Source organism: Leuciscus leuciscus, assembly GCF_965113295.1.
Source record: "Leuciscus leuciscus genome assembly, chromosome: 21".
In the NCBI taxonomy this organism is placed as follows: domain Eukaryota; kingdom Metazoa; phylum Chordata; class Actinopteri; order Cypriniformes; family Leuciscidae; genus Leuciscus; species Leuciscus leuciscus.
The window spans coordinates 15,523,419-15,549,690 of NC_138745.1; the positions used below are offsets into that span (position 1 = coordinate 15,523,419).

Consider the following 26,272-nt stretch of genomic DNA (forward strand, 5'->3'; position numbering starts at 1 on the left):
GTCGAATTAACTAACGTTACAGTTCCTGAACTACGGACAATTATTCTGCCGCCTACGTGGGAATGGTAACGTTAGCAAAATCTTCACGACAAGAAAGACTGATCAGTATAACTTGTGTTGTTTTCTAACTAAACATAATTATGCTGCTAGTCTAGATTACAGTGTTCGCTACCACATGCTGTTTCACCTTTTTTACACACTGAGTTCAAGCATGTTCTAACGTTACATGTTGAATGTATCTAGCTACAGTAGGTAACGTTAGCCAAACTTTACATCTAGAAAGACTAGTTTAACTTTTGGTGTTTTCTTACAAAAATAACGATGTAGGTTGTTTATATGATTTTGTTTGTCTGAACATGGTTTTCTGTTGATCCACTTGTGAAAATTACTGCTTTTTCGAAGGGGTGAGCATTTTAATGTTGTTGATTTTGCCTGAAATTTTTTTATCAAAAAGTATACTTTATGCTAATGTGTCTTCTATTTTAGATGCTTCACATTGTTCAGTTTATCAACAAGGAGGATCTGCCATTTGCAGTGGTTCCGCAAGAGTGGCTCAGCGAAGGGCATGTGCCATTGGCCCCCATTTAACCTCCGCAAAAAAGACAAAGGAACAATTTAGCCATCCGCTGCACACCTCCACACAGCACCTGGGAGAAACATCATTTTAAGTTCATGAAGGGAGCAGGTAAATGGGTCTGACTTGTACATTTGATTTTCCTTTATTTCATCTGTGTAATTTATTTGTCTGTTTATTGTGGATAACGGAATCTTTCATTCATTATTAGTGGTGCTTTTCAAAGCAACACTATTGTTATTGCTCATACTTATTATTAGTGGTGCTTTTTTAAAGCAACACTATTGTTATTGTTAATACTTATTATACACAAAGTTTGGCGCGTAACTTGTCCCGCACCGTTTGTCACAGACCCCTGATTGAGGTGTCATATCGACCGGCTCATTGAGGAGAGGTGTGCTATGACTTTTCTAAGCGATCGGGTGTACGATGTTCGCACAGCGGACGAAAAAGCGGCCAAAAAAGTCCCATTGACTTTACATGGGGAGTTCTAAAAACATTTGAATCCCAACTGCCGTTTTCACACACACAAGCCCCTTTCACACAGAGATTCCGGAAAATACACGGATAAAATGACCCGGGATTTGACCCGGGTTCGTTTGATTTTGGTTCATTCACACTGCCAGTTATTTTCCGGAATCAGAGAGTGCGTTCACACACAACCCGTAAAAATGCCGTAAAGACACGTGACATCGATGTGACTTGTAATCTCAGCAGAGTCTTAAGTTAGCTTATGAGCTGCGATCTCTCTCTCGAGAAACCACGCCTGTGCATTTGTTTCTCTGATTCGATCATAAACTTGCGCATTACGTACCGTTTCACAGCTGGAGAACGAGCCCGGCTTCAGCGTCATCACTACGACACGGCATTATTACGGCTTTTGTTCACACAGCGCGCGTTCCGGGACTGAACACGGCAATGTTACTAGGTCCCGACCCGGCATCGATCCCGGCATAAATCCCGGGTCGAGTTTGCGTTCACAAAGAAGGCGCTCTGGCAATTTGCCGGCAATTTGCCGGGTTCAAAGCGCTGTGTGAAAGGGGCTACAGACTCCAAAGGGCCTGACACCCCTGCGTCTCTCCCTCTCTCTCTCCCTCAGAGGATTTATATTATCAAGCAGCCAATAAGTAATGGCCTAAAATCTTCATAGCCACACCCTAGCAACCAGTTACAGCACCCTAGCAACCACTCTGAGCTCCCTAGCAACCACCCTAAACCAATAAATAATATAAAACATTTTTTTAACATTTTTTAAAGCAATATCACACTCGTAGCCTTGCGATATTGCTCCATGCTTGTGCCTATTCGGCCATAGGCACGAGGCCGCAGGCCGAGTGCCGTACTGAAGGAACTCGTTATTAAAGATTTTAAGAACTCTATAAAAACTCCATAGTAACCATATTTGAGAACTACCAACCACCTAGTAACACCATAGCAACTACCAAAAATACCTTAGCAACCACCCTGAACACCCTAGCAACGTCTAGAAATGCTCTAGTAACCACCAAAAAACTCTAGCAACCACCCAGAACACCATAGCAACTGCCTAGCAACCACCCAGAACACCTAGCAACTGCCTAGTAACCACCCAGAACGCCTAGCAACCACCCAGAACACCCTAGCAACTGCCTAGCAACGCCCTAGCATCCACCCAGAATACCATAGCAACTGCCTAGCAACACCATAGCAACCACCTAGCAATGCCCTAGCAACCACCAAGAATACCCTAGCAACTGCCTAGCAACCACCAATAATACCCTAGCAACTGCCTAGCAACCACCCAGAACACCTTAGCAACTGCCTAGCAACCACCCAGAACACCCTAGCAACTGCCTAACAACGCCCTAGCATCCACCCAGAATACCATAGCAACTGCCTAGCAACACCATAGCAACCACCCAGAACACCCTAGCAACCACCCAGAACACCCTAGCAACCACCTGGCAACAGCATCTTGCTAAAAACATGCTAGCAACATGCTAATCATGCTAGCATCATGCTAGCAAAATGCTAATCAAGCTAGCATCATGCTAACAACATGCTAATCATGCTAGCATCATGCTAGCAACATGCTAATCAAGCTAGCATCATGCTAGCATCATGCTAATCAAGCTAGCAACATGCTAGCAACATGCTAATAAAGCTATCATTATGCTAGCAACATGCTAATCAAGCTAGCATAATGCTAGCAACATGCTAATCATGTTAGCATCTAGCTAAAAACATGCTAGCAAAATGCTAATCATGTTAGCATCTTGTTAAAAGCATGCTAGCAACATGCTAATCATGCTAGCATCATGCTAACAACATGCTAATTATGCTAGCATCATTCTAACAACATGTTAATCATAGTAAATCATGCTGGAATGTGGTAAATCGTAGTAAATCATCTTAGAAACATGGTAAATCGTGGTAAATAATGCTAAAACGTGGTATATCATGGTATCACAACATGTTAATTGTGTTAGCATCTGCCCAGTGGCGAGTTTTGCCACTGCAAGCACCACTTCACATTTTCTTCAGGAAATGTACATTCTAGTTAGTGGTGCTTTTTCAAAGCAACACTAGTGTTATTGTCACTCATACTTATTATTCTTCTTATTAGTGGTGCTTTTTCAAAGCAACACTATTGTTATTGTCACTCATACTTATTAAGTTGGCTTGAGAAAGCCAACATATTGAAATCCTATTTAAACTTATTATTAAGTTGGCTTGAGAAAGCCAACATATTGAAATCCTATTTAAACTTATTATTATTCTTCTTACTAAAACTGTTGACTCAAACTCGTCCTAGAGCTTTAACTCTACATACTCCAAACTCGGCTCAGACACTCAAACTGATCTGAAGTTATATGCTATATCTTTTCAGACTGATCGGACTTACGGTTTTCCTACAAATGACGATCAAAACTCGGAAAAACTCCCATTGACTTAACATTGGGCATTCTAAAAAAATTCAAACTCACCAACCGACAAAAATTTAAATCTAAATCCCTTGAAGACTAATTCAAACTGCCATTCTATATATATTAGCCAATGAAACTCATTTAAACTAATAAACTATAATCTCATACACTTATAAACTAATTAACTTAAATTTAATAACTAATTATGACCGCCGCTAGCGTAGCTAGCCGGTCATATAGGGATTGTCAAAGTTTTTTTTTTTTTTTTTTTCGTCACCTTACTGAATTTTTCGTCAACGATACCAGGGACACCGAAGCACCGGGGAACATGAAATTTGGTGGGCATGTAGCCCCACTAGACTTCTAAGGAAAAATTTCGTTTGGTCCCCGGGGGCCACTCCCCCCCCGCGCTGGGCCCCCCCAAACCCCCAAAAATGCAGTTTTTCCTAAATAACTACCTGAACCGTGGCACCGAGGATGAAGAAATTTTTATGGTATGTTGGTCTACTAGACTTTTACGGAAAAATTTCGTTTGGTCCCCGGGGGCCACTTCCCCCCCCGCGCTGGGGCCCCCTTAAATTTTTCGTCAACGATACCAGGGACACCGAAACACCGGGGAACATGAAATTTGGTGGGCATGTAGCCCCACTAGACTTCTAAGGAAAAATTTCGTTTGGTCCCCGGGGGCCACTCCCCCCCCCCGCGCTGGGCCCCCCCAAACCCCAAAAAATGCAGTTTTTCCTAAATAACTACCTGAACCGTGGCACCGAGGATGAAGAAATTTTTATGGTATGTTGGTCTACTAGACTTTTACGGAAAAATTTAGTTTGGTCCGCGGGGGCCACTTCCCCCCCCCGCGCTGGGGCCCCCGTAAATTTTTCGTCAACGATACCAGGGACACCGAAACACCGGGGAACATGAAATTTGGTGGGCATGTAGCCCCACTAGACTTCTAAGGAAAAATTTCGTTTGGTCCTCGGGGGCCACTCCCCCCCCGCGCTGGGCCCCCCCAAACCCAAAAAAATGCAGTTTTTCCTAAATAACTACCTGAACCGTGGCACCGAGGATGAAGAAATTTTTGTGGTATGTTGGTCTACTAGACTTTTACGGAAAAATTTCATTTGGTCCCCGGGGGCCACTTCCCCCCCCCGCGCTGGGGCCCCCGTAAATTTTTTCGTCAACCATACCAGGGACACCGAAACACCGGGGAACATGAAATTTGGTGGGCATGTAGCCCCACTAGACTTCTAAGGAAAAATTTCGTTTGGTCCCCGGGGGCCACTCCCCCCCCGCGCTGGGCCCCCCCAAACCCAAAAAAATGCCGTTTTTCCTAAATAACTACCTGAACCGTGGCACCGAGGATGAAGAAATTTTTATGGTATGTTGGTCTACTAGACTTTTACGGAAAAATTTCGTTTGGTCCCCGGGGCCACTTCCCCCCCCCCGCGCTGGGGCCCCCGTAAATTTTTCGTCAACGATACCAGGGACACCGAAGCACCGGGGAACATGAAATTTGGTGGGCATGTAGCCCCACTAGACTTCTACGGAAAAATTTCGTTTGGTCCCCGGGGGCCACTCCCCCCCCCGCGCTGGGCCCCCCCAAACCCCAAAAAATGCAGTTTTTCCTAAATAACTACCTGAACCGTGGCACCGAGGATGAAGAAATTTTTATGGTATGTTCGTCTACTAGACTTTTACGGAAAAATTTCGTTTGGTCCCCGGGGGCCACTCCCCCCTCCCCGCGCTGGGGCCCCCGTAAATTTTTCGTCAACGATACCAGGGACACCAAAGCACCGGGGAACATGAAATTTGGTGGACATGTAGCCCCACTACACTTCTACGGAAAAATTTCGTTTGGTCCCCGGGGGCCACTCCCCCCCCGCGCTGGGCCCCCCCAAACCCAAAAAAATGCAGTTTTTCCTAAATAACTACCTGAACCGTGGCACCGAGGATGAAGAAATTTTTATGGTATGTTGGTCTACTAGACTTTTACGGAAAAATTTCGTTTGGTCCCCGGGGGCCACTTCCCCCCCCTGCGCTGGGGCCCCCGTAAATTTTTCGTCAACGATACCAGGGACACCGAAACACCGGGGAACATGAAATTTGGTGGGCATGTAGCCCCACTAGACTTCTACGGAAAAATTTCGTTTGGTCCCCGGGGGCCACACATACATACACGCACAGACACACACACACACAGACACACACACACACACACAAATACACACACATACACACACACACACACACACACACACACACACACACACACACACAGACAGACATGCACATACTATTACTTTTTTTAGGTATATACATAAACACGCAATACAGCCAAATTACTCCACGTCATTTATTTTTGTGGAAAGCCAGTGCAGGCCTGAGCGGCGGTCATATTTTGTACCGCGATGCGGTACATCTAGTTAACTAATAAACTCATGAATTCATAGACTTATGAACTCTTAAACTCATAAATTAATAAACTCTGAACTCTAAACTCATTTAAACTTATAAACTCTAAACTCAAAAACTTGTACACTTATAAACTCATCAATTTATACACTTATAAACTCTAAACTCATAAACTCTGAGTGTGTGTGTGTGTGTGTGTGTGTGTGTGTGTGTGTGTGTGTGTGTGTGTGTGTGTGTATCTATCTATCTAACTTATTTATCTATCTATCTCTCTGTCATAAACTTCAAACTACTTTAAACTTTAAACCAATTTAAACTTCTTAAGTTTAAAGCTCCCAGCTCCCAAGCAACTCCATAGCAACCAAACTTGAGTATCCTAGCAACCGTTTTGCAAGACCTATATCTCTGTATCAGAACATCGTATAGAGATGAGGTTTGGCTCTTTTGACTCATGCTAGCAAACAGCACTTTCAACATGCTACACATGCTAGCAGTGAATAGCTACATGCTAATAGCGATTAGTTAAGTAAGAACTCTATAAAAACTCCATAGTAACCATCTGTGACAACTACCAACCACCTAGTAACACCATATCAGCCGCTCTGAATACCATAGCATCCACCCAGAACACCCTAGCAACCAGCCAAAATATCCTAGCAACCACCCAGAACACCCTAGCAACCACCTAGCAACCACCCAAAACACCCTAGCAACCGCCTAGCAACCACCCAAAAGACCCTAGCAACCACCCAAAATACCTTAGCAACACCATAGCAACCACACAAAACATCCTAGTAACCACCCATAACACCCTAGCAACCGCCTAGCAACCACCCAGAACACCCTAGCAACCACCCAAAACACCCTAGCAACCACCCAAAATACCCTAGCAACACCATAGCAACCACACAAAACATCCTAGTAACCACCCATAACACCCTAGCAACCGCCTAGCAACCACCCAGAACACCCTAGCAACCACCCAAAACACCCTAGCAACCACCCAAAATATCCTAGCAACCGCCTAGCAACCACCCAGAATACCCTAGCAACCACCCAAAACACCCTAGCAACCACCCAGAACACCCTAGCAACCGCCTAGCAACCACCCAAAAGACCCTAGCAACAACCCAGAATACCATAGCAACCACCCAAAATACCCTAGCAACCACCCAAAAGACCCTAGCAACCACCCATAATACCCTAGCAACCGCCTAGCAACCACCCAAAAGACCCTAGCAACCACCCTAAATATCCTAGCAACCGCCTAGTAACCACCCATAACACCCTAGCAACCGCCTAGCAACCACCCAGAACACCCTAGCAACCACCCAAAACACCCTAGCAACCACCCAAAATATCCTAGCAACCGCCTAGCAACCACCCAGAATACCCTAGCAACCACCCAAAACACCCTAGCAACCACCCAGAACACCCTAGCAACCGCCTAGCAACCACCCAAAAGACCCTAGCAACCACCCAGAATACCATAGCAACCACCCAAAATACCCTAGCAACCACCCAAAACACCCTAGCAACCACCCAGAACACCCTAGCAACCGCCTAGCAACCACCCAAAAGACCCTAGCAACCACCCAAAATATCCTAGCAACCGCCTAGCAACCACCCAGAATACCCTAGCAACCACCCAAAACACCCTAGCAACCACCCAGAACACCCTAGCAACCTCCTAGCAACCACCCAAAATACCCTAGCAACCACCCAAAAGACCCTAGCAACCACCCAGGACACCCTAGCAACCACCCAGAACACCCTAGCAACCTCCCAAAATACCCTAGCAACACCATAGCAACCACCCATAACATCCTAGCAACCGCCTAGCAAAAAACGTTCTGCTCCAAACTTTCTCAAGCCAACTTAAAGTTTGTCTCGACGAACTTTCGCATCTAGTTAAAGGAACACTCCGACTTTTTGAGACTTTAGCTTATTCACATTATCCCCCAGAGTTAGATAAGTCCATACATACCTTTTTCATTTCTGTGCGTTCTGTAAGTGTTATTTGACGCACCCACCGCTAGCCTAGCTTAGCACAAAGACTGGATGTAAATGGATAGTGTTAGCATAGTAATCCCAATAAGTGACAAAATAATTCAAACATTTTCCTATTTACATGTTGTGATCTGTATAGTCACAGCGTGTACAAAAAACAAGGCTATATGAGACAGAGACCATTTTTAATCGTATAAATACTGGGAACTATATTCTCACTCGGCGTAGGAGCACAGCTAGCGTTACTTGGGCGGAGTGGCTACTTGGGCGGAGTGATCAGCGCAGCACACGAGACGCCCTGTTCTGTTGATGGTTCCGTAAACAAAACAAACGTGACTAACTCGCTAGACGTGACTCATGATCATGGCTGACTTTGAGGAATTGTCAGACTCAGAGGAATTTTACTGTGTATCAAACCAAGATCCCGAACCATATAGGTTTGAGCCAGAATACACAGACGAGGAGTTACAAACTTTGGAAGCTGTAAGACAAGATGTCGAACAGATTGATGTCGAAGGGAGAATCAGAACGAACACGGACTGGTGGTGTAAATGTGGAACATGCCAACCTATGCCCACAGAAACCGAGTGTCTTTGTTGTAATGAATGGGACCGGGTATTGCCATCAATGTCAAGGGCTGATGACAATCAAAATATTTGCGTCACTTCCACGGAAGATTTCTCTGCCCTAATACACCCGGCAGTTGTCGTTTTTTTTCCCCAATGTGACAAGATCAACTGGAAGAAACGCCCCATGCCGAGTGAACCTAATGGTCAGCTGTCCACCAAGTAAGTGATTTTGTTATAATGATCATTCATAGTTCAATGAAATTGTAGTATTGCCATTGCATACAGTGTGTCTCGTGTGCTGCGCTGATCACTCCGCCCAAGTAGCCACTCCGCCCAAGTAACGCTAGCTGTGCTCCTACGCCGAGTGAGAATATAGTTCCCAGTATTTATACGATTAAAAATGGTCTCTGTCTCATATAGCCTTGTTTTTTGTACACGCTGTGACTATACAGATCACAACATGTAAATAGGAAAATGTTTGAATTATTTTGTCACTTATTGGGATTACTATGCTAACACTATCCATTTACATCCAGTCTTTGTGCTAAGCTAGGCTAGCGGTGGGTGCGTCAAATAACACTTACAGAACGCACAGAAATGAAAAAGGTATGTATGGACTTATCTAACTCTGGGGGATAATGTGAATAAGCTAAAGTCTCAAAAAGTCGGAGTGTTCCTTTAAGTTGGCTTGAGAAAGCCAACATATTGAAATCCTATTTAAACTTATTATTAGTGGTGCTTTTTCAAAGCAACACTAGTGTTATTGTCACTCATACTTATTAGTGGTGCTTTTTCAAAGCACCACTAGTGTTATTGTCACTAAACTTATTATTAGTGGTGCTTTTCAAAGCAACACTATTGTTATCCTCCATACTTATTATTATTAGTGGTGCTTTGAAAAGCACCACTATTGTTATCCTCCATACTTATTAGTGGTGCTTTTCAAAGCAACACTATTGTTATTGCTCATACTTATTATTATTCTTATTTTTATTAGTGGTGCTTTTCAAAGCACCACTATTGTTATTGCTCATACTTATTATTCTTCTTCTTCTTATTATTCCGGACAAAAGTTTGGCGCGTAACTTGCCCCGCACCGTTTGTCACAGACCCATGAGTGAGGCATCAAATCGACCGGCTCATTGAGGAGAGGTGTGCTATGACTTTTCTAAGCGATCGGGTGTACGATGTTCGCACAGCGGACGAAAAAGCGGCCAAAAAAGTCCCATTGACTTTGCATGGGGAGTTCTAAAAACATTTGAATCCCAACTGCCGTTTTCACACACACCACTGCAAAGGGCCTGACACCCCTGCGTTTCTCTCCCTCTCTCTCTCCCTCAGAGGATTTATATTATCAAGCAGCCAATAAGTAATGGCCTAAAATCTTCATAGCCACACCCTAGCAACCAGTTACAGCACCCTAGCAACCACTCTGAGCTCCCTAGCAACCACCCTAAACCAATAAATAATATAAAAACATTTTTTTTACATTTTTTAAAGCAATATCACACTCGTAGCCTTGCGATATTGCTCCATGCTTGTGCCTATTCGGCCATAGGCACGAGGCCGCAGGCCGAGTGCCGTACTGAAGGAACTCGTTATTAAAGGTTTTAAGAACTCTATAAAAACTCCATAGTAACCATATTTGACAACTACCAACCACCTAGTAACACCATAGCAACTACCAAAAATACCTTAGCAACCACCCTGAACACCCTAGCAACGTCTAGAAATGCTCTAGTAACCACCAAAAAACTCTAGCAACCACCCAGAACACCCTAGCAACTGCCTAGCAACCACCCAGAACACCTAGCAACTGCCTAGTAACCACCCAGAACACCCTAGCAACTGCCTAGCAATGCCCTAGCATCCACCCAGAATACCATAGCAACTGCCTAGCAACACCATAGCAACCACCTAGCAATGCCCTAGCAACCACCAAGAATACCATAGCAACTGCCTAGCAACCACCAAGAATACCCTAGCAACTGCCTAGCAACTGCCTAGCAACCACCCAGAACACCTTAGCAACTGCCTAGCAACACCATAGCAACCACCCAGAAAACCCTAGCAACCACCACCTGGCAACAGCATCTTGCTAAAAACATGCTAGCAACATACTAATCATGCTAGCAACAAGCTAGCAACATGCTAATAATGCTAGCATTATGCTACCAACATGCTAATCAAGCTAGCATCATGCTAGCAACATGCTAATCAAGCTATCATAATGCTAGCAAAATGCTAATCAAGCTAGCATCATGCTAGCAACATGCTAATCAAGCTAGCATTATGCTAGCAACATGCTAATCATGTTAGCGTCTAGCTAAAAACATGCTAGCAACATGCTAATCATGCTAGCATCAAGCTACCAACATGCTAATCAAGCTAGCATAATGCTAGCAACATGCTAATCAAGCTAGCATCATGCTAGCAACATGCTAATCAAGCTAGCATCATGCTAGGAAAATGCTAATCAAGCTAGCATTATGCTAGAAACATGCTAATCATGTTAGCGTCTAGCTAAAACCATGCTAATCATGCTAGCATCAAGCTACCAACATGCTAATCAAGCTAGCATCATGCTAACATAATGCTAATCAAGCTAGCATCATGCTAACATAATGCTAATCAAGCTAGCATCATGCTACCAATATGCTAATTAAGCTAGCATCATGCTAGCAAAATGCTATTCAAGCTAGCATTATGCTAACAACATGTTAATCAAGCTAGCATAATGCTAGCAACATGCTAATCATGTTAGCATCTGGCAAAAAACATGCTAGCAAAATGCTAATCATGCTAACATCTTGTTAAAAGCATGCTAGCAACATGCTAATCATGCTAGCATCATGCTACCAACATGCTAATCATGTTAACAACATGCTAATCATGCTAGCATCATTTTAACAACATGTTAATCATAGTAAATCATGCTGGATTGTGGTAAATCGTAGTAAATCATCTTAGAAACATGGTAAATCGTGGTAAATAATGCTAAAACGTGGTATATCATGGTTTACCACACTCTAGCAACCGAGTGGCGAGTTTTGCCACTGCAAGCACCACTTCACATTTTCTCCAGGAAATGTACATTCTAGTTATTATTATTATTCTGGACAAAAGTTTGGCGCGTAATGCGCCCCGCACCGTTTGTCACAGACCCCTGAGTGAGGTGTCAAATCGAGCGGCTCATTGAGGAGAGGTGTGCTATGACTTTTCTAAGCGATCGGGTGTACGATGTTCGCACAGCGAACGAAAAAGCGGCCAAAAAAGTCCCATTGACTTAACATGGGGAGTTCTAAAAACATTTGAATCCCAACTGCCGTTTTCACACACACCACTCCAAAGCGCCTGACACCCCTGCGTTTCTCTCCCTCTCTCTCTCCCTCAGAGGATTTATATTATCAAGCAGCCAATAAGTAATGGCCTAAAATCTTCATAGCCACACCCTAGCAACCAGTTGCAGCACCCTAGCAACCACTCTGAGCTCCCTAGCAACCACCCTAAACCAATAAATAATATAAAAACATTTTTTTAACATTTTTTAAAGAAATATCACACTCGTAGCCTTGCGATATTGCTCCATGCTTGTGCCTATTCGGCCATAGGCACGAGGCCGCAGGCCGAGTGCCGTACTGAAGCACTCGTTATTAAAGATTTTAAGAACTCTATAAAAACTCCATAGTAACCATATTTGACAACTACCAACCACCTAGTAACACCATAGCAACTACCAAAAATACCTTAGCAACCACCCTGAACACCCTAGCAACGTCTAGAAATGCTCTAGTAACCACCAAAAAACTCTAGCAACCACCCAGAACACCCTAGCAACTGCCTAGCAACCACCCAGAACACCTAGCAACTGCCTAGTAACCACCCAGAACACCCTAGCAACTGCCTAGCAATGCCCTAGAATCCACCCAGAATACCATAGCAACTGCCTAGCAACACAATAGCAACCACCTAGCAATGCCCTAGCAACCACCAAGAATACCCTAGCAACTGCCTAGCAACCACCAAGAATACCCTAGCAACTGCCTAGCAACCACCCAGAACACCTTAGCAACTGCCTAGCAACACCATAGCAACCACCCAGAAAACCCTAGCAACCACCACCTGGCAACAGCATCTTGCTGAAAAACATGCTAGCAACATACTAATCATGCTAGCAACATGCTAATAATGCTAGCATTATGCTACCAACATGCTAATCAAGCTAGCATCATGCTAGCAAAATGCTAATCAAGCTAGCATCATGCTAGCAACATGCTAATCAAGCTAGCATTATGCTAGAAACATGCTCATCATGTTAGCGTCTAGCTAAAAACATGTTAGCAACATGCTAATCATGCTAGCATCAAGCTACCAACATGCTAATCAAGCTAGCATCATGCTAACATAATGCTAATCAAGCTAGCAACATGCTAATCAAGCTAGCATTATGCTAGCAACATGCTAATCATGTTAGCGTCTAGCTAAAAACATGCTAGCAACATGCTAATCATGCTAGCATCAAGCTACCAACATGCTAATCAAGCTAGCATCATGCTAACATAATGCTAATCAAGCTAGCATCATGCTAGCAACATGCTAATCAAGCTAGCATCATGCTAGCAACATGCTAATCAAGCTAGTATTATGCTAGCAACATGCTAATCATGTTAGCGTCTAGCTAAAAACATGCTAGCAACATGCTAATCAAGCTAGCATCATGCTAGCAACATGCTAATCAAGCTAGCATCATGCTAGCAAAATGCTATTCAAGCTAGCATAATGCTAGCAACATGCTAATCATGTTAGCATCTGGCTAAAAACATGCTAGCAAAATGCTAATCATACTAACATCTTGTTAAAAGCATGCTAGCAACATGCTAATCATGCTAGCATCATGCTACCAACATGCTAATCATGTTAACAACATGCTAATCATGCTAGCATCATTTTAACAACATGTTAATCATAGTAAATCATGCTGGAATGTGGTAAATCGTAGTAAATCATCTTAGAAACATGGTAAATCGTGGTAAATAATGCTAAAACGTGGTATATCATGGTATCACAACATGTTAATTGTGTTAGCATCTGCCCAGTGGCGAGTTTTGCCACTGCAAGCACCACTTCACATTTTCTTCAGGAAATGTACAGATGGTGGACAACCAGAATGCCTATTACCGCCGCGCCAGCTGCCGCGGCGAAATCACCGCGGCAAAAATAAACCAGCCGCATTTCAAAGTCGTTCCCGAAATGACCGCCAAGTGGCGCAAAGGGACATTGTGCAAAACAGCAGCAATTGCCGTATTTTAAAATGTAAGTGGGTTAAATATAAAACCCTAAGCCTAATAGGCATATTGTTCATATATATAAATAGGCCTATTAGGCTACAACAGAATAGAACCAAAGATAGAATCAATTTTAGAACTGAAAAAATAGAATCAAAAGTTAAAAATAGAGACAATATTAGGAGCAATGACGCTGAATATTTTTACTATTCTATTGAGGAATTAGATAAATGAAGAGCTCTCGTGAGCGATACAATTGCATAGTAATTTATAGTGATTTCAAAAGCAGTCCTTAAAAAAAAAATACATGGAGTAGGCCTAGTGTGGCATAATTTTTGAGAGATTACGCGGAACGCGTTTTAGTTAAGATCCTGGTTTCAATGCCCTTATATAGGCTAGGCTACTGCTTAAAAAAATGTCACAACGCGTTTTGAGATTGTTTTGAATTAAAAATTGAAGTTTAAAATGTAGTGTTTTGGCACACCAGGTCGAGTGGCGTTACGCATTGTTCAAAAATCAGGTTTTATTCTGGCATGTTGAATTGGCGTTAGAATATTTTTTAGATTTTAGATTTCGTTAGATTTTTTTTCTCATAACAGCTAAAATAACTTAATATATGCCTTGTCTTAATATGACCTACTTAATATAGGCAATAGGCATATAATAGCCTATATAATAAATTAGCAAAACTTTTAATCACTAAATATTTAATTTTCAATTATTTTAATTATCACAATTAAAGTTTTAATTTTATTAAATTGAACAAGCAGCATTTAATCAAATATTCTAAAAGATGTATTATTAATAATAATGTTATTTCAACATAATATTTCGTTTTTTCGACATAATATGTGCGTGCAACAAGCAAGATGTGTATTTGTAAATCCGGTGATGCGTGCATTGATTTTTATCAATAAACTAGTGTTTTCTGACAGTGTCGACTGCAAAGATGAAGTTGACGATCGCCATATTTGTAGTGAACGCACCTAGAGAGAAATGCACATAAAGACATAATCAGAGAGTAGCCTTTTTCTTTTCGTTTTGAATTATTTCGTTTGAAGACATTTCAAGCTTTGTGTATTTGATGTATTTCTCATGTCTGTGTGAGGCATACGCTGAGTTTCGTTAAGTTAGGACAGGGGTCGGCAACCCAAAATGTTTAAAGAGCCATATTGTACCAAAAAAAAAAAAAAAAAAATCTGTCTGGAGCCGCAAAAAATGAAAGCCTTATATAAGCCTTATAATGAAGGCAACACATGCTGTAAGTGTCTATATTAGCTTTATTAGCCCCCTAGTATCAAAATGATAAGTAGCCTAGGCTACAAATACATAATGAGCATTCATGATTAAATGTTTATTTTCCCTGCAGCGCATCCTGGAGAGAATGACGCACCACGTGACTACTCTACGATGGTGCTTTAAGTTTAACTTCCATTATAATTTTAATGTATTACGTTTTATTTATTTGTGTATTATTTTTACAACGTTGAAAAACTTTAACCCTTTCACACGTAAGTTTAAAATATTCTGACTGACCCCCCCAGCGTGAGTTTTTCAAGGCGACCGTTATTTAGAATGTGTCACTTTATGGTTTCCAAGGTGACGCGTCATTGCGTGTCACGTGACACCGCAGCAACAACAGAGCTGAATGAATGATGATCTGCTTTCATGTCATTTTTCCTTTTTATTCAAAATATTCACACATTTGTTAGATATGGCATGAAATATCTGATATTCCGATTGTCAAATATATGCAAGTGGAAGTGTTTTGTTGTTTAAACACCTTTATAACGATCGCGTTAGTTGAGCTGTATGCGCTGCCATTTTGTGCCGCAGACGCAGTTCAGAGAATCGGATCTGTTGGATTTACAACACGTGAATTCATCCACTTCTCCCGAAATACATCAAAGTAAGTGGCTGGTGAACTGGGAGAAGAATAGAGTAAACTTTAAAGTTACTTACACAATGTATATCTGATATGAATAAAACGTGTCTAATTATAATGGAAAGGATTATTGCCTCTTCCTTTAACATGCAGTGTGTATTTTACAAACTCTAAATGTATTGTTTTTTTAGTACTTATATGTCTGAAACCTAAAATAAACATTATGTGGTTGAAAACACTGAAAAGTTGTGATATATGACAGCTGAGCGCGCCTGTCTCTGGCTCAAGCCCCGTTCACACTGCCAGCGACACGCAGCGACAAAGCGACATGATCCCATTCATTTCAATGGAGCGCTGGCGACTTCCGGCGACACGAGCGACAGTGACCGTTGGCGACAGAATGTGGGCGTGTCAAGCGACACGAGACGCGCGACAAAAGTTCAGAAATTTCAACTTTATGCAAATGAGAAGCGATTTTCGCGAGCGACAACCAATAGGAAAGAAGAGTTTCAGAGGAGCTCAGCTCACGTCACCGTCTCGAGTGCAGACAGATGAGTTCGAGGGCGATTTCACTGTTTTATATGATTTGACTGTAACCACATACATGGATATAATAAAATGATGCATGGAAAAGAAACTATCGACAGTCTCAGTGAGTTTAATTCACACATTTAGTTCGAGTGTTGTAATTATGATGCAATTAGCACTGCTGCAGATCATTTTACAGTTTCCCCTGCATTATGTTGACTATTAGGGACAAGAAAATTGATTATTTGTCAAATTCGAATGACGTTTTAGTAATGTATGACAGTATGAGTTAATCTGTTGATTGATCGATCGTTAATCCAGTAGGCTAAATGATTTAATCCACTGAACACTGCTGTGGTAATATAAAAACACTCTCCCAACAGCATACTGTTTCTTTTGAGCCTAAATCCTAGTCAAATTAAAATGATATAGTTGTATATATCACTTGTGATGGTATTTTGTATAGATATGGCCAGACGTGCAGTCTACCAGTCACATTAGAGCGACAGCACTATGAACGCCCACAAGCGACTTCACAGTACAGAGACTAGCGACATACAGCGACAAAATCGCTGGCAGTGTGAACGGGGCTTCAGCGCCAGCCAACGCGCGAAAGCACATTTGAATTTAGCAGTTGATCACGTCATGCACTGACTGTTCTGATCACACCGATGCGATCGTACGTGCGAAAGGGTTAAGAATGTTTGTCATGTTTTTCCTCCAACAGAAATTATATTAAAACAACATTTTTTTTTTCCATTTTCATATTTTTAAAAAAGCTCCAGGGAGCCACTAGGGCGGCGCTTAAGAGCCGCATGTGGCTCTAGAGCCGCGGGTTGCCGACCCCCGAGTTAGGAGGATGAGATGCGCTCCAGCTGACGTGCAATGCAAGTGACCGCGCGGGCGTCTCCATGATTAGTGTCTGTTATATTTGCTTCTCTTACTTATCTCTTAAATCCAGCAATTGGTTGATGAAAAATTTATTAAAATTAAGATACAATTTATAGAAAACGAAATTCACTTTAAAGAAAGGTTTTCTACTAAACAAAACTTAATGAAGTGGTCAAAATCATGTCTGACCCACTCCATATCCATCTCTCGATATAATGCATCCTATCTTACTCGTGCTGTTCACTTTTCATGTTCAACATAGATGGAAAAAAATAACATTAGAATATTTTAACAAATATGATACTAAATGAGATTATTTAATGGCTACAACAGTATAGTAGGCCTATAGACTCTATTTGTACAAATGGCTGCACATTAATTTAATTAAATGAAACCGTGTAACAAATTCACACTGTAGGGTAGACTGTGTACAGTTGAGACACCTTAAATAACTTGCGTTCGCAGCAAGCACAAGTTGTGATTTTTGCTGTGCACTTGCATATTAGTGTCAGCTGGGAAGGAAATATAGAGACCAGACCTCTTGGAACTTTAATTGAATACATAGCGTTGGGAAAGCATACTGAAATTACATCCCTACAAATGTATTAGGCCCTACTGAAAATAAATGTATCGAATTTAAGCAAAGTAGCCTAAATGTTAAGACTGTAAGCCCTTTGCTTTTTTCGTAGCCTATAAAGGATTCTTATAGCCGACTTTGTGTTAATTTAATCTGTAGAGGATTTTTTTAACTCAAACATTAACACTGAAATAAATGAAACTAAAGTATTGTAAATTTTTTGGCACACCACGACGAGTGGCGCTATGCATTGTTCTAAAGCCAGGTTTTATTCTAGCATGTTGAATTAGTGTTCGACAAACGCGGCGGCGCGTTCTTTTGAATGAAGAGCGCTTCTCGCTCGTGTGAGCGAACACACACTGGAACGTTAGGCCATGTCGCAACGAGTGAATCGTGGCCGAGTGGTTGAACTTACGTTACGATCATTTAGATGACACGGGTTCGAAACCCGAACGACTACTGATATTTTTATATTAGCCTATTAATGCATTGTATAGTCTATTGTTGATGCAGAGAGATTTGTCTATAGTTCTAAAACATATTTTTTTGCTTATAGCCTATTTACAAAATAAAATCACCATGCATTTCCATTTTACACCAAGGAACAAATATTATACAATGACTTTACTTCTGTAACCTATAATAATTCCAATCGTAATTTCAAAAGCAGTTCTGTAAAAAAAATAATATATAGGCTATATGCTATATATATATGACGTTTAAACGACAAACAATAAAATCAGAACCAGTATTCTGTTGCGTTCATGGTTCCAGTGGCAGTAATGCATCCACGGCTTTTAAAAATGTCACAAAGCGTTTTGAGATTGTTTTGAATGAAATATTGAAGTTAATAATTAAGTGTTTTGGCACACCACGACGAGTGGCAAACTCTTTGTTTTGTTTTGCAAACTCAGCTAGCCTGTGGGGGGTTTGGAGAAGGCAATAGTTGCTTTATCGTGGGGGTGCAGGACAGAGGTGTTAATGTTCCGTCTTTCATATGGAGAGTGTCCGAGCCAGCCTGATGAGCAGGCAAAGGCAAAATTCTAAGGATTAATCTCAAAATCTCCAAAAGTCCATAGCCTACGTACAGTAGGCCCTATATCTTATAAAATTTTATATTGTAGTTTTATTGATTGTATTTAAAGGTTTTCCACAAACAATTTCAATTTAGCAGCTCTTTAATTCGCGACCCACCTCGTTTTATTGTAAGGTGAATTCAGCAAGGCATGTTGTATCTTTGAAGGAACAAAAGCTATTTGTTACAGTTTTTTCTTCGTGATTTGTGTGGATGACACACAGCCACATATACAGTATTATCAGCTGTATGGTGTTTTTTTACGCTGAAATGCTTAATTTCGAGAAAGACCCGCCGCGCGCAGTGAGGGAGACCAAACTTACTATAAAAATATCCAGCGCGAGAGAGGCAAAGAAAAACGCCTGTTCTTAATTTATGTTGCTTTGAACTTTTTTCGTTTTGTACCGTTTTAATTTTTTTATTTAGCTGCAATTTCTTTGACAATAGACATTTAAAATGTTGCAAGAATAAGATTCTGTGTTTCTTATTTTGCATCACAAAGGGAATAAACTCTATCGATGCAACCCTGTTTAAATAAATAAACTGTCCCGACACTTTATTCATACCTTGAAATGTGCGATGGGTTTTCAAACTTAATTAATTTTCTTTTACATTTTCATTGTTTATTTTTTAATTGAAAGCAATACTGTATTGAAAGTATTTTTCTGATTTGTTCGATCTGTTTTGAAAAATGTCTTCCGTTGCTATGGCCGGGTATCACTGTCAGTCATCTCAATCTCGTGAATGATTCACACACACACAAAAAAATAATTTAGCAGATTTATATTTTTACATATTCAATCAGTCTCATTTTTGTTCAAAAAAAAAAAATTATATATATATATATATATATATATATATATATATTATAAACAGATAGGAAACTTACCTTTTAAAATGCCGCAGTTGCTGCTGTTTTGCCCTGTCACTTGCGCCACCCGGTATAGCCTAGTCATTTCGCGAACGACTTTGAAATTCGACTGGTTTATTTTTTCTGCGGCAGTAATAGGCATTGTGGTTGATTATTTATTAAAGAATTCAATTGATAATCATAACAACAAGTAAGCCTATTTAATTCTGAATATAACAAAGAATGCTTAAACCGACTAACATCGGTTAGTAGCCTAACTGCAAGTCCTGAAAATGTTTTAATTTTACGGTAAATTATTTTAATTTATTTCACTGTTATGTTTCAGTTAATAAATCTACAAACACATTAAAATAACACGAAGTAAATGACAAGTAACCTATTGACATAGCCTTTCTAAATTATAGAAAAACTGGGCACACAATGTTAACGTGTGTCTACTTTTTTTAAATTTAATGAATCTGAATTCGTTTAACCACAAGATTTATCTTGAATTTATCTGTGACCTCAGCTCAGATTACTGCCGCGGCAGATTACGTTATTAAGAGAATAAACTGACACTTTTCAAAGTCTGTGATTACAGCGCCACTCAGCGGTAAAAGGCAGCAAATACACATCCCATACCCGCGGCGGTAAAAGTCTCATTCTGGTTGTCCACCATCTGTACATTCTAGTTAGTGGTGCTTTTTCAAAGCACCACTAGTGTTATTGTCACTCATACTTATTAGTGGTGCTTTGAAAAGCACCACTATTGTTATCCTCCATACTTATTATTATTCTTATTCTTATTATTCTGGACAAAAGTTTGGCGCGTAACTCGTCCCGCACCGTTTGTCACAGACCCATGAATGAGGTGTCAAATCGACCAGCGTATTGAGGAGAGGTGTGCTATGACTTTTATAAGCGATCGGGGGTACGGTGTTCGCCCCAGGGGCGAAAAAGCGGCCGAAAAATCCCATAGACTTAACATTGCAACGAACTTTGATGACTCGTAGCTCTGAGTGAGGATTTCGCAGAAACGTGTGATTTGCCACATTTGAAGAGGCTGACAGGCTCTGTAAGAACATACCTCACAATGGGGTAAAAGTTGCACCCCTGGGGGGCAGGAGCTGCCCAAAGTTTCCCATTGACTTACTATGGTGTAGGACGGCCCATGAAATGGGCCGTCCTACACCATAGCATGTGTTTTTCCTACTATGGTAAATTACATAAGGTTTTTGTATTGAACGTAGCTCTGGATCACAGTGTCATAGAGACAAGGGGGCGGGCTCATTTTACTCAGACGACCAATCAGTCTCTCAGGATCATTGTGAAGCTATCAAGCCACGCCCTAGCAACCATTTAGAGCACCTTAGCAACAAGTTCCATAGACTTCCATTGAAAGAGATCAAAGGGATATCTCTGGACTGAATTGTCATAGAAACATGAGGGTGGTCTCATTTGACTCGGGGCAGCAAACAGCCAATCATGAATCACCTCAACACTTCCTAGCCCATCCCTAGCAACCATTGTCGAGCACCTTAGCAACAAAAATCCAAAGAGGGATATCTTCCATTCTGAATGTCACAGAGGCATGGGAGTTGGTTTATATCATTCATACTGACAAGCAGCCTTTGGAGTTTCATGACTGGCAGCTGCCAAGCCACTCCCTAACAACCAAATAGAGTACCCTAGCAACCAAAATCCAGAGAGGGATATCTTCCATTCTGTATGTCACAGAGGCATGGGAGTTGGTTTATATCATTCATACTGACAAGCAGCCTTTGGACTTTCATGTTTGGCAGCTGCCAAGCCACTCCCTAGCAACCAAACAGAGTACCCTAGCAACCAAAATCCAAAGAAGGATATCTTCCATTCTGAATGTCACAGAGGCATGGGAGTTGGTTTATATCATTCATAGTGACAAGAAGCCTTTGCAGTTTCATCATTGGCAGTTGTCAAGCAACTCCATAGCAACCAAACAGAGTACCCTAGCAACCAAAATCCAAAGAGGGATATCTTCCATTCTGAATGTCACAGAGGCATGGGAGTTGGTTTATATAATTAATACTGACAAGCAGCCTTTGGAATTTCATGATTGGCAGCTGCTACGCCACTCCCTAGCAACCAAACCGAGTACCCTAGCAACCAAAATCCAAAGAGGGATATCTTCCGTTCTGAATGTCACAGAGGCATGGGAGTTGGTTTATATCATTCATAGTGGCAAGAAGCCTTTGGAGTTTCATCATTGGCAGCTGCCTAGCAACTCCATAGCAACCAAACAGAGTACCCTAGCAACCAAAATCCAAAGAGGCATTTCTTCCATTCTGAATGTCACAGAGGCATGGGAGTTGGTTTATATCATTCATAGTGACAAGAAGCCTTTGGAGTTTCATCATTGGCAGCTGCCTAGCAACTCCATAGCAACCAAACAGAGTACCCTAGCAACCGTTTATCAAGACCCATGTCTTTTCATCAGAACATCGTATAGAGATGGGGTTTGGCTCTTTTGTTTCGTTTGGGAAACAGTCTGTAAAATATCACCACGGTTACTGTGTATTCACACCATAGCAACCGTTTAGAGCCACCTAGCAACCATATTGAAACATATAGAAGCCATATTTCAGCTCCACAACATCGTACAGACATGGTTGTTGGCTCGTATGCAATCATGTACAACACCCTAGCAACCGAGTGGTGAGTTTTGCCACTGCAAGCACCACTTCACATTTTCTTCAGGAAATGTACATTCTAGTGTTGTGATTACTATTCACCTAGACAAAACTTCGGCGCGTAACTCGCCCCACACCGTTTGTCACAGACCCCTGAATGAGGTATCAAATCGACCGGTTTATTGAGGAGAGGTGTGCTATGACTTTTATAAGCGATCGGGTGTAAGATGTTCGTCTGGCGGGCGAAAATTTTTCTGAAAAATGTCCCATAGACTTAACATAGGCACAAAATTTGCAAATTCATATCTTTGGCTCAGAAGGTCATAGAGCCTTGGGGTTGGGCTCTTTTGATTTGTCCTATCAAGCAGCTAATAAGTAGTGACATAACAACTTCATAGCCACGCCCTAGCAACCATTGAACAACATTTACAAGCCATATCTCAGCAACAAAACATTGTAAAAACACAGAGTTGGGCATTTTTTGACCCAGACTTGCAAATACTCTTTATATATTACCCCATAAACTGTATAAACAAACCGTAGCAACCATTTGGAGTACCCTAGCAACCGTACAAACACATGAATGAGCTATATCTCAGCACCAGAACATCGTATAGACATGTGGGTGTGTTGGTTTGTTTTGGTTGGGAAACCATTCTGTAAATATCATCATGGTAACTGTGTAACCACACCATAGCAACCGTTTAGAGCTACCTAGCAACCATATTGCAACATATAGAAGCCATATTTCAGCTCCACAACATCGTACAGACATGGTTGTTGTCTCGTATGCAATCATGTACAAAATCCTAGCAACCGAGTCGTGAGTTTTGCCACTGCAAGCACCACTTCACATTTTCTTCAGGAAATGTACATTCTAGTTATTATTCTTATTATTCCACACAAAGTTTGGCGCGTAACTTGCCCCGCACCGTTTGTCACAGACCCCTGAGTGAGGTGTCAAATCGACCAGCTCATTGAGGAGAGGTGTGCTATGACTTTTCTAAGCGATCGGGTGTACGATGTTCGCACAGCGGACGAAAAAGCGGCCAAAAAAGTCCCATTGACTTAACATGGGGAGTTCTAAAAACATTTGAATCCCAACTGCCGTTTTCACACACACCACTCCAAAGGGCCTGACACCCCTGCGTTTCTCTCCCTCTCTCTCTCCCTCAGAGGATTTATATTATCAAGCAGCCAATAAGTAATGGCCTACAATCTTGATAGCCACACCCTAGCAACCAGTTACAGCACCCTAGCAACCACAAAGAGCTCCCTAGCAACCACCCTAAACCAATAAATAATATAAAAACATTTTTTTTACATTTTTTAAAGCAATATCACACTCGTAGCCTTGCGATATTGCTCCATGCTTGTGCCTATTCGGCCATAGGCACGAGGCCGCAGGCCGAGTGCCGTACTGAAGGAACTCGTTATTAAAGATTTTAAGAACTCTATAAAAACTCCATAGTAACCATATTTGACAACTACCAACCACCTAGTAACACCATAGCAACTACCAAAAATACCTTAGCAACCACCCTGAACACCCTAGCAACGTTTAGAAATGCTCTAGTAACCACCAAAAAACTCTAGCAACCACCCAGAACACCCTAGCAACTGCCTAGCAACCACCCAGAACACCTAGCAACTGCCTAGTAACCACCCAGAACGCCTAGCAACCACCCAGAACACCCTAGCAACTGCCTAGCAACGCCCTAGCATCCACCCAGAATGCCATAGCAACTGCCTAGCAACACCATAGCAACCACCCAGAACACCCTAGCAACCACCTAGCAACGCCCTAGCAACCACCAAGAATACCCTAGCAACTGCCTAGCAACCACCCAGAACACCTTAGCAACTGCCTAGCAACACCATAGCAACCACCCAAAAAACCCTAGCAACCACCTGGCAACAGCATCTTGCTAAAAACATGCTAGCAACATACTAATCATGCTAGCATCATGCTAGCAACATGCTGATCAAGCTAGCATCATGCTAATCAAGCTAACAACATGCTAATAATGCAAGCATTATGCTAACAACATGCTAATCAAGCTAGCAACATGCTAATCAAGCTAGCATCATGCTAGCAACATGCTAATCAAGCTAGCATAATCCTAGCAACATGCTAATCATGTTAGCATCTAGCTAAAAACATGCTAGCAACATGCTAATCATGCTAGCATCAAGCTACCAACATGCTAATTAAGCTAGCATAATGCTAACATCATGCTAGCATTATGCTTATTCAAGCTAGCATCATGCTAACAACATGTTAATCAAGCTAGCATAATGCTAGCAACATGCTAATCAAGCTAGCATCATGCTAGCAACATGCTAATCAAGCTAGCATAATGCTAACATGCTAATCATGTTAGAATTTAGCTAAAAACATGTTAGCAACATGCTAATCATGCTAGCATCAAGCTACCAACATGCTAATCAAGCTAGCATCATGATAACATCATGCTAATTAAGCTAGCATCATGCTAGCAAAATGCTTATTCAAGCTAGCATCATGCTAACAACATGTTAATCAAGCTAGCATAATGCTAGCAACATGCTAATCATGTTAGCATCTAGCTAAAAACATGCTAGCAAAATGCTAATCATGCTAACATCTTGTTAAAAGCATGCTAGCATCATGCTAAACATGCTAGCATCATGCTACCAACATGCTAATCATGTTAACATCTTGTTAAAAGCATGCTAGCATCATTTTAACAACATGTTAATCATAGTAAATCATGCTGGAATGTGGTAAATCGTAGTAAATCATCTTAGAAACATGGTAAATCGTGGTAAATAATGCTAAACCGTGGTATATCATGGTATCACAACATGTTAATTGTGTTAGCATCTGCCCAGTGGCGAGTTTTGCCACTGCAAGCACCACTTCACATTTTCTTCAGGAAATGTACATTCTAGTGTTGTGATTACTATTCACCTAGACAAAACTTTGGCGCGTAACTCGCCCCACACCGTTTGTCACAGACCCCTGAATGAGGTGTCAAATCGACCGGTTTATTGAGGAGAGGTGTGCTATGACTTTTATAAGCGATCGGGTGTAAGATGTTCGTCTGGCGGGTGAAAAATTTGCCGAAAAATGTCCCATAGACTTAACATAGGCACAAAATTTGAAAAATCTTTTCTTTGGCTCAGAAGGTCATAGAGGCTTGGGGTTGGGCTCTTTTGATTCGTCCTATCAAGCAGCCAATAAGTAGTGACATAACAACTTAATTGCCACGCCCTAGCAACCAGTTACAGGCCCCTAGCAACCATTGAACAACCTTTATAAGCCATATCACAGTAACAAAACATTGTAAAAACACAGAGTTGGGCATTTTTTTGACCCAGACCTGCAAATATTCTTTAAATATTACCCCATAAACTCTATAAACAAACCTTAGCAACCATTTGGAGTACCCTAGCAACCGTACAAACACATGAATAAGCTATATCTCAGCACCAGAACATCTTATAGACATGGGGGTGTGCTTGTTTGTTTCGGTTGGGAAACCAGTCTGTAAATATCATCATGGTAACTGTGTAACCACACCTTAGCAACCGTTTAAAGCTACCTAGCAACCAAATTGCAACATATAGAAGCCATATTTCAGCTCCACAAAATCGTACAGACATGTTTGTTGGTTCGTATGCAATCATGTACCACACACTAGCAACCGAGAGGCGAGTTTTGCCACTGCAAGCACCACTTCACATTTTCTTCAGGAAATGTACATTCTAGTTAGTGGTGCTTTTCAAAGCAACACTATTGTTATTGCTCATACTTATTATTATTCTTATTTTTATTATTATTATTATTCTGGACAAAAGTTTGGCGCGTAATGCGCCCCGCACCGTTTGTCACAGACCCCTGAGTGAGGTGTCAAATCGAGCGGCTCATTGAGGAGAGGTGTGCTATGACTTTTCTAAGCGATCGGGTGTACGATGTTCGCACAGCGAACGAAAAAGCGGCCAAAAAAGTCCCATTGACTTAACATGGGGAGTTCTAAAAACATTTGAATCCCAACT

The 26,272-nt window shown here is 41.5% G+C and overlaps 2 long non-coding RNA genes across 3 annotated transcripts in view; one reads left to right on the forward strand and one right to left on the reverse strand.

Annotated features, from left to right (window-relative positions):
* Positions 1–26,272, reverse strand: part of LOC309485880 — a 157,905-nt gene that overhangs the window by 37,418 nt on the left and 94,215 nt on the right. The window lies entirely within an intron of this gene.
* Positions 411–26,272, forward strand: part of LOC309485861 — a 39,470-nt gene continuing 13,608 nt past the window's right edge. For both annotated transcript variants that reach the window (XR_014201272.1, XR_014201273.1), the window contains exon 1: positions 411–784. This is a non-coding gene — a long non-coding RNA (uncharacterized lncRNA). The remainder of the gene's footprint in view (positions 785–26,272) is intronic.